The sequence below is a fragment of the Molothrus ater genome, chromosome 10 (assembly GCF_012460135.2).
Source record: "Molothrus ater isolate BHLD 08-10-18 breed brown headed cowbird chromosome 10, BPBGC_Mater_1.1, whole genome shotgun sequence".
In the NCBI taxonomy this organism is placed as follows: Eukaryota; Metazoa; Chordata; class Aves; order Passeriformes; family Icteridae; genus Molothrus; species Molothrus ater.
This window is the reverse complement of record NC_050487.2, coordinates 25,049,793-25,057,254: the sequence shown is the minus strand read 5'-3', so window position 1 is coordinate 25,057,254 and position 7,462 is coordinate 25,049,793.

The window sequence follows — 7,462 nt, the reverse complement described above, 5'->3', positions numbered from 1 at the left end:
GCACACAGAGGGCACAGCCAGCACTGCTGGGACAGGAGCAGAGTGCTGGACCCTGCACACAGAGGGCACAGCTGGGACAGAGAGCAGAGTGCTGGGCCCTGCACACAGACAGCACAGCTGGGACAGAGAGCAGAGTGCTGGACCCTGCACACAGAGGGCACTGCCAGCACTGCTGGGACAGAGAGCAGAGTGCTGGACCTGCACACAGAGGGCACTGCCCAGCACTGCTGGCACAGAGAGCAGAGTGCTGGACCCTGCACACAGAGGGCACTGCCAGCACTGCTGGACCCTGCACACAGAGGGCACAGCCAGCACAGCTGGGACAGAGAGCAGAGTGCTGGACCCTGCACACAGAGGGCACTGCCCAGCACTGCTGGGACAGAGAGCAGAGTGCTGGACCTGCACACAGAGGGCACTGCCCAGCACTGCTGGCACAGAGAGCAGAGTGCTGGACCCTGCACACAGAGGGCACAGCCAGCACTGCTGGGACAGGAGCAGAGTGCTGGACCTGCACACAGAGGGCACAGCCAGCACTGCTGGGACAGGAGCAGAGTGCTGGACCCTGCACACAGAGGGCACTGCCAGCACTGCTGGACCCTGCACACAGAGGGCACTGCCCAGCACTGCTGGGACAGGAGCAGAGTGCTGGACCCTGCACACAGAGGGCACTGCCAGCACTGCTGGACCCCGCACGCCCGGGAGGTGCCGTCTCGGCCCTTCGGGCAGCTCCTCCTTTGTTTCCATGGCCGCCGCGCTCCCCTGGCGTTCCCGGTACGTGTCAGGTCCTGGCAGAGCCGCTGGAGCTCGGAGCAGCGTGTCCTCACGCTCTGAGAGGCTCCTGCCTTGCAGCTCTTCCCAACTAGGTAAAGTATGTGGAGGGATCCTGCCCAGCCCCTGCCCCGTGCCGGGCCCACGCTGGCCAGCTGACCTGCTGGAAGAAATCATTTTGCGTGGTTCTCGTGCCAAGCCTTGTCAGAGTAACTTGAAAAGCATTTAAACTCTTTATTAACATTTATAAACCAATTTATTCTCCATGGCAGTGATGCTGGGCAAGGCTGCTGCTTATTTTGGGTCCAACCCTGCCTCTCTGTAAGAAAGCCTTTTGCAAGGTCTTGATCACCTTCAGTTTGACTTAAGGAATGAAATCAGTACATGACTAATTTTGAAACCAACTAAAAAGCAATAAAATTGTTTTGACTGTGGGGCCTTGTTTCACTGATAAAAGGAACGGTCTCAGCCAGATTTGCTGCACAGGCAGAGTTCACTGGCCATGCTGCTGCATCAGAGGCCTTGGCAAGGCAGGACTTGCTCTATCCACTCCTTTATTCCCTTCCTTTTGAAACCAGAGTTCCTTTCTTTTGGGAATCTGTTTTTGGCTCAGTGAGCGTCTCTACCCCCTCGTCTCTCTCTTTTCAGTCTTGTTAGCAGTGCTGTGTGAATTCTCAGACTCTCGCTGCTCCTGACCCACTGCTGTTCCAGCTGAAGGGCTTTTCTCTCCTGCAATATCCTCACTTACACACCCACTCTCCTTTTGTCCTCCTCAGGATTGCACCTATCAGGTCTAGAACTTCAACTCTGTTCTGTGTGGTCACAGGTCAGGAAATAAGTCACAGTAAGGTGAAGGATGAGAAAAGGACTTAGATAATATGACAGAAATTATTTCCAAATTAGAAGAACACTGCTAGAAAATTAGAGCTTGGATCTGACTGGAAAGGAGACAACTCAAGAAACTGAGCTTAGAGAAACCTTAGCATTGAATTTTGGCACGTCCAACAGCAGAATAAATCCCACTAATTAAAATGTATTTGAGCTAATTAGTAGGATCAGAGTTGAATTAGGAACACTTTTAATAGCTTGGAGAGGAAAGATAATAAGAGAAGTGCCAATTTTTCAAAATGTTTGGGAAAGGCGCAGGGGAGGGGAAGGGTGAGAGAGGCCTCTGTAAGCAGATCAGGGAATTGGGTCAAACTCGTGCTTATTTAGGTCCAATTAGGCGCAGTGCAGCCCCAAGCCTGGGCCTGCTGAAGGGAGGGATGAAGGTCCCCAGCCCCTGGCAGGCCCGGCTCTGCACGCATCCATCCATGCATAGTTTCCACTGCAGGACTGCAGCCAAGCCAGGCGTGGAGCCTGGCTGTGGGGAGCACAAATGGGAAACTAAGGGGGAAAGGCATGCTTCAGAGCTTCAGCTCATTAGAGAAAAACAGACACAAGCTTCCCTGCCTCGCACTCCAGATTTCCTCACTTTCTCGTTCTGTTGCTATGGCATTCATAAAATTCCAGCCTTTCAATGCAGCAAAGGGGAAATCTGGCACATAACTGTAGGTTAATCAGTTGTTTGAAATGAAATCAGGTTCAGCATTTCTAATTCACCCCAATTACAGAATCACAAGACCAGTTAGGTTGGAAAAGACCTCTAGGATGATGGAGTCCAGCCTTTGCCCTGCCTTGTCAGCTAGAGCAGAGGTGAGCCATGCAGCCAAGGAATCCATTCCCTGGGGCTCACGAGTCTCACCTGAGGTCCTTGGAGAGCCTCAGCCTCTGCTGACAGCAGCTGCCCTGTCTGTAGAGGCAGAGGGGCTGTGGAGCCCAGCGTGCCCAGTCAGGCAGCAGTGGGCACCTGGAACCTGCTGGCAAGGGCAGGGCTGGGGGCACAGCCTGAGAGGGGCTGAGAAAACTCCTGGCTCCCACTGCAGAGTGCCAGAGATGTGTCACACCCAGAAATTACTATCTATCGACAAGGAAACAAATAAAAAAACCTTGGAGTTCTCCTTTTTTTTCTTTTGTTTTGTTTTTAATTTCTGTATGGGCAGAATGTTCATTCCTTTAGGAAAAAATAAAAACCACACCAAAAAAACCAGCAGCAACCAAACTTAGGGAATGAGCAGCAGCCCTTTGGAGACCTGCCCCTGTCACTTGCTGAGGCATTTCTGAGCACAGCTGACAAAGGGAGAACAAAGCAGAGCCAGCCCTGAGCTGCACACGCTGTCCGTGCAGGCTCCCAGCTTGCTTGAGTTTCTAATGGCAACCACAAAAACTCTTCAGCTATGGCAAGCAGTGCCTCCATCCTTTTGTTAGGTCATGTTTGAAATCCTGCAAACTCTTTAAATAGCAACATCTTATGAAATACAGTCACCAGATTAAAGAGCTTTTATCTACATTTTCTAGGACTTTTTCTTAACTGTTCTCCTATGGAAAGAATGGTCTTTGAGTTACTGAGGGGAAAATCACTGTCAGAATTTTAAAATGGAATTGTAAAACTGGAAAAAAGAATGTATTTAACTAAACTGGAGGTGAAGGGACACACTTCCCAGTTTCACAATTCTCCTTTGATATTCAGATTCATTTCATATTCACTGAACAAAAATTAGAAATAGGTGTAACTTTTAGAAAGTTTGATAATCTTTGACAGAAATCACCTACTTTAATGTTACACTGACCTAATTTTTCTGGGCATGATTATCTACCTTGAAGCCTGTGGGAGTTTTACTGGTCAAAGTATTGGGAGAAATAAACTGTGTTGGAAAATTAAAAGCAAAACCAAAGAAGAACATATAATTCAAGCAATGTGGGAAATGTTTTTCACATCAAAATATGAAATACACACACACAAAATACAGTTTCCATATTGAAATCTCAAATACTTCCAGTTGGAAAATTCCCAGACTACTCTATAAGTGATGGAGCTGCCAGGCACCCTCCTTCTCTCACAGAGTAGACAATCTCTGCACCCACCTCTGAGGCAGCAAAGGAAGAGACACGATCGGGAAATCGACTGGGAAATCAGCTGGGAGACAAGTAATATCAGTCTCAATATTAGCAAACACAAAGTTCATTTTGCAAACATAGACAAAGGTTTGTAACCTCCATGACAAGAGTAACAGAGCCAGCAGCACCTCAGTCCTCTCTTGTGCTTCTTGGGTACACATTCTTTCTTACTCTTTGTCTTTCATCCCAGTTCAGCAGTAAAACAGCATCTTGTTTCAACTTTGATGCTCCATGGGCATTACCAGGTCCTTTATTCCTGCAGTATAATGAGATGTGCTTTTGCCCTAGAGCTTTTAGTGAATGCTGCAAAGCTTTCTATTATTGCTGAGTATTTTAGCAACACCAAAAAAAAAACAATTAAGAGGAAAATAGGAATAATTCAATGTCCTCTGCCATCTTGGATTGATTTACAGTTATCATTTGGCTGAGCAGTGTTCAGAGTAAAGTCTCTCACAGCCTAGGTACAGTTGTAGAGAAAAGAAGGAGGGGGCAGGAGGTCGGAAGGCTCAGCTCTTCCTGAGCCCTGGCAGAGCTGTGGGATTGCCTGTGTTGCTGGAGTAACCGTGTCCTCCTTGGGAAAATCCTGCTGCTTGCATTGGAAAGAGGCTCCGCTGCCTTGGTTCATGTCCCTGGCAAAGCAGTGACACCAGTGACAGGGGATGTCCCCAGTGCCTGGCTCTGTCACACTGACACCTCGTCTTTGCCAGGGGTGACCCCTGTCACTCCTGGGCTTGGGAAGGGGTTTGTGGGACAGAGGGAGCCTTATCCCCCTGCATGCTAATTCTGGGACAGAGAATGCTCTGAGCAGAGCATGGCTGGCTCTTCAGCTGCCTGTGAACAGGCCAGGGAAACAGAAGAGTTTCAGAAGAATGTTATTTACACTGCTACTCCCTAGCTGGCAGTTCATACAGATGGGACGTGCAGTCAATTCCTCTGGGGATTAACCAGCAACTGGGCACTTCTCCTGGAGCCACTCCATCCCTCCCCTCCCTGGGAGGCACAGAGGGGACAGATGTGCTGGGAATGGCCCTGGGGAGCCCAGAGGCAGCAGGGACTGGGCCTCAGCCAGCAGCCAGGGTCACCTGCACTGCAGGACATGGCCAGGACAATCCTACAGAACACTGTGCTTGAGACATGAAACATTTGAGTCATGAATAAAGCCAGGTCTCACTGCTGGATTTGCTCTTTGCACAGAGAGGCAAAGTGAGCTTTTGATGTGGATGTAGGGAGAAAAAGAAGAATCCTCCATTTTCCTTGGTAGATTTTCAGGCAATAAAAATGTTCCCCACTGAACATATCTGTGCACACCTGCCTCGTGCTGGTTATGATAAATGGGGGTTCTGGGTATCACAGAGTGTTTGCCTGCAGGCAGGTATGGACATGCTTCTGGTTTGGTGCTGATTCCTGACACCAGCTTTTAGGTGGCAAATGGAGATTCGCTTAAAACCCTCCCTCCTAAATGCTCAAGGTGCATATCTGGGTTACCTGGAGTGCTGTGGAGATGGGTGGAAAGCTGCCCTGCGGGTTCCTGCCCCTATCCCAAGGGTGCAGCATTGCAGGCTCTGGGCTGGGCAGGGAGCTGCCCCAGGGAAGGGCTCGCTGCCCTGCCTGGGCCCTGACTTTGGGATTTCAGTGAATCCCTGCCTTTGTCAGAAGGCTTAATAAACATGTGTACATTTCTTTCTTCTCTTAAATTACAGTTGATTTTACTTTTCTTGTGATGGCAATTTTATTGTAAGGTTTTATTTCTCTTTTACTGTGCATGAAATGGAACACTGAGGTGGCTTTTCAGGAATCAAAATTATTCCTGTAATTGTAGCACAGTGAATAAGTATGTGCAAGAGAATAATCTTGTAAAAGCTGATTACCTCAGCCATTAATAATTAGGATTTATGAGTTAAGTAATAGGCTGCAACTACATCCAATACCTTGGCAATTGCATGTGGAAAGTTGAGAGATAATTTCAGAAATAATTCATTGGGAAATCCCAAGTGACAACTAAACCAGCATCTTAGGTTCTGCCTGTGGTTTCTCCCTTCAGCTCTGACTGTTTGAAGCTGGAGTGGCAATTTGCAGTCTTGTCTCATTTGTGGACATACACATTTGTTCATTTTAATTTCTTTGTGCATTGCTTAATTGGATTCTTAGCAAGATTTTTTGTTTTACTGAGTCTCCTGGCAGAAGAATTAATAATACATCTGAAGTTTAAGTGCATGTACACAGAGTTGTCTGGTCCTTACATTTTCCTCTATATTTTTTCTGATTGTTAAACAGGCTCAGTATAAATTGAATTTTTGTGTATTTAAAAAGACAAGAAACACTTTCAATCCACTCCAAAGTTTTTATCTTATTCAGTGATATATGAAATCTGACAAATTCAAGTCTTGCAAGTATGGAGAGGACAATTACAAATCTAACAACATTTTTCTGTCCCTTCTCCCTTCAAGTTCAGCCAGGAGCCTAAGCAGGTGCCCATCTGTAAATACCAAGTTGTTTGTTGAGCACCCCCTGCACGGCAGAGCTGTCACTGTGCGGGCAGGGCCTGGCCTCCAGCACCTCCAAACATTCCAGCTTTTTCTGCTCTGCCAATTACACAGGAGCAGAGTCACACCTAGAATTTGCCTTTCACGCGTTTGAGGGAAACCAGACAGATAATTCAGCTTCAAGATTCAGTACTAGGGAAGCATTCTATATTGTATTTTACATTCCTAGCCAATGTGGCATTTAATACTGGGGCTAATTTCTCATGAAAATGCTCCCTGTGCTGTGACAAAATAGCTTTTAAAACACAGGACTCCTTATTTTTTCCAGTGGAAGCGGAGGCAGATTTTAACTGTAGAGGAGCAGATAGCAAAATAAGGCCACGTTGTAATTATTACTGAATGTAACAGAGCAGAAAAATGCCCGTGTGTCTTTATTTCAGGACTCTGTGCTGAAGCTCTCCCCTCCTGGGAGTGCAGGGACCCTTGGCTGGGCTGCTAGAGTGGGCAGAACTCGTGTCCTGGCACAGAAACGAGCATATATTTTGTTTTTCCTTTTAAAATCTACTTTGCTCTTCATTGATGTATGCTTAAGCTATATGTTGTCCCAAAGTCACAGCCAGGTTTCACCATTTTTACAGACACAGGTTTTTCAGGGTGATGTAGTTTGTCAGAATTCCCAGCCGGTACTTTGTCGACGTCCCGTTGTTTGACCATTTTTACGAAGCCATTCCTTCCCCAGCCTTCTCCCAGCTCGTTGCGGGCAGTACGGCAGCCGCAGCCGGCCAGGTGCCTCTAAAGAACGGGCAGGTGCGGGGGCACAGCCGGGGGGTCCCGGCGGTGGCACCACCGCACGGCTGTGGTGCCAAGCGCGCAATCCAGCACCGTTCCCGGCGGGACACCGGCCAGGGAAGCCAGGGAACCGGGGGCCGGGCAGCGCTGCCCGCGGCTCCCCTCGGCCAACCCCCGGTAACGCGGCCGGCTCCTACCGAGAACTCACCCCGCGGGCCCGGGCACAGCCGGGGCACGGCCGGGACGCGCCGGTACCTGCGCGGGGCAGGGGAGGGCCCGGGGACAGCCCGGCCCAGGCGGGGCAGGGGCTGTGCCGGCGGCGGAAGCGCCGCTCCGCCCGCCCCCAGCCGAGCCGCAGGTGGGGCGGGAGCGGCACCGGGAGCGGGCGCTGCGGCTCTGCCCGGCCCTCCCCGGCCCGGCCCGCG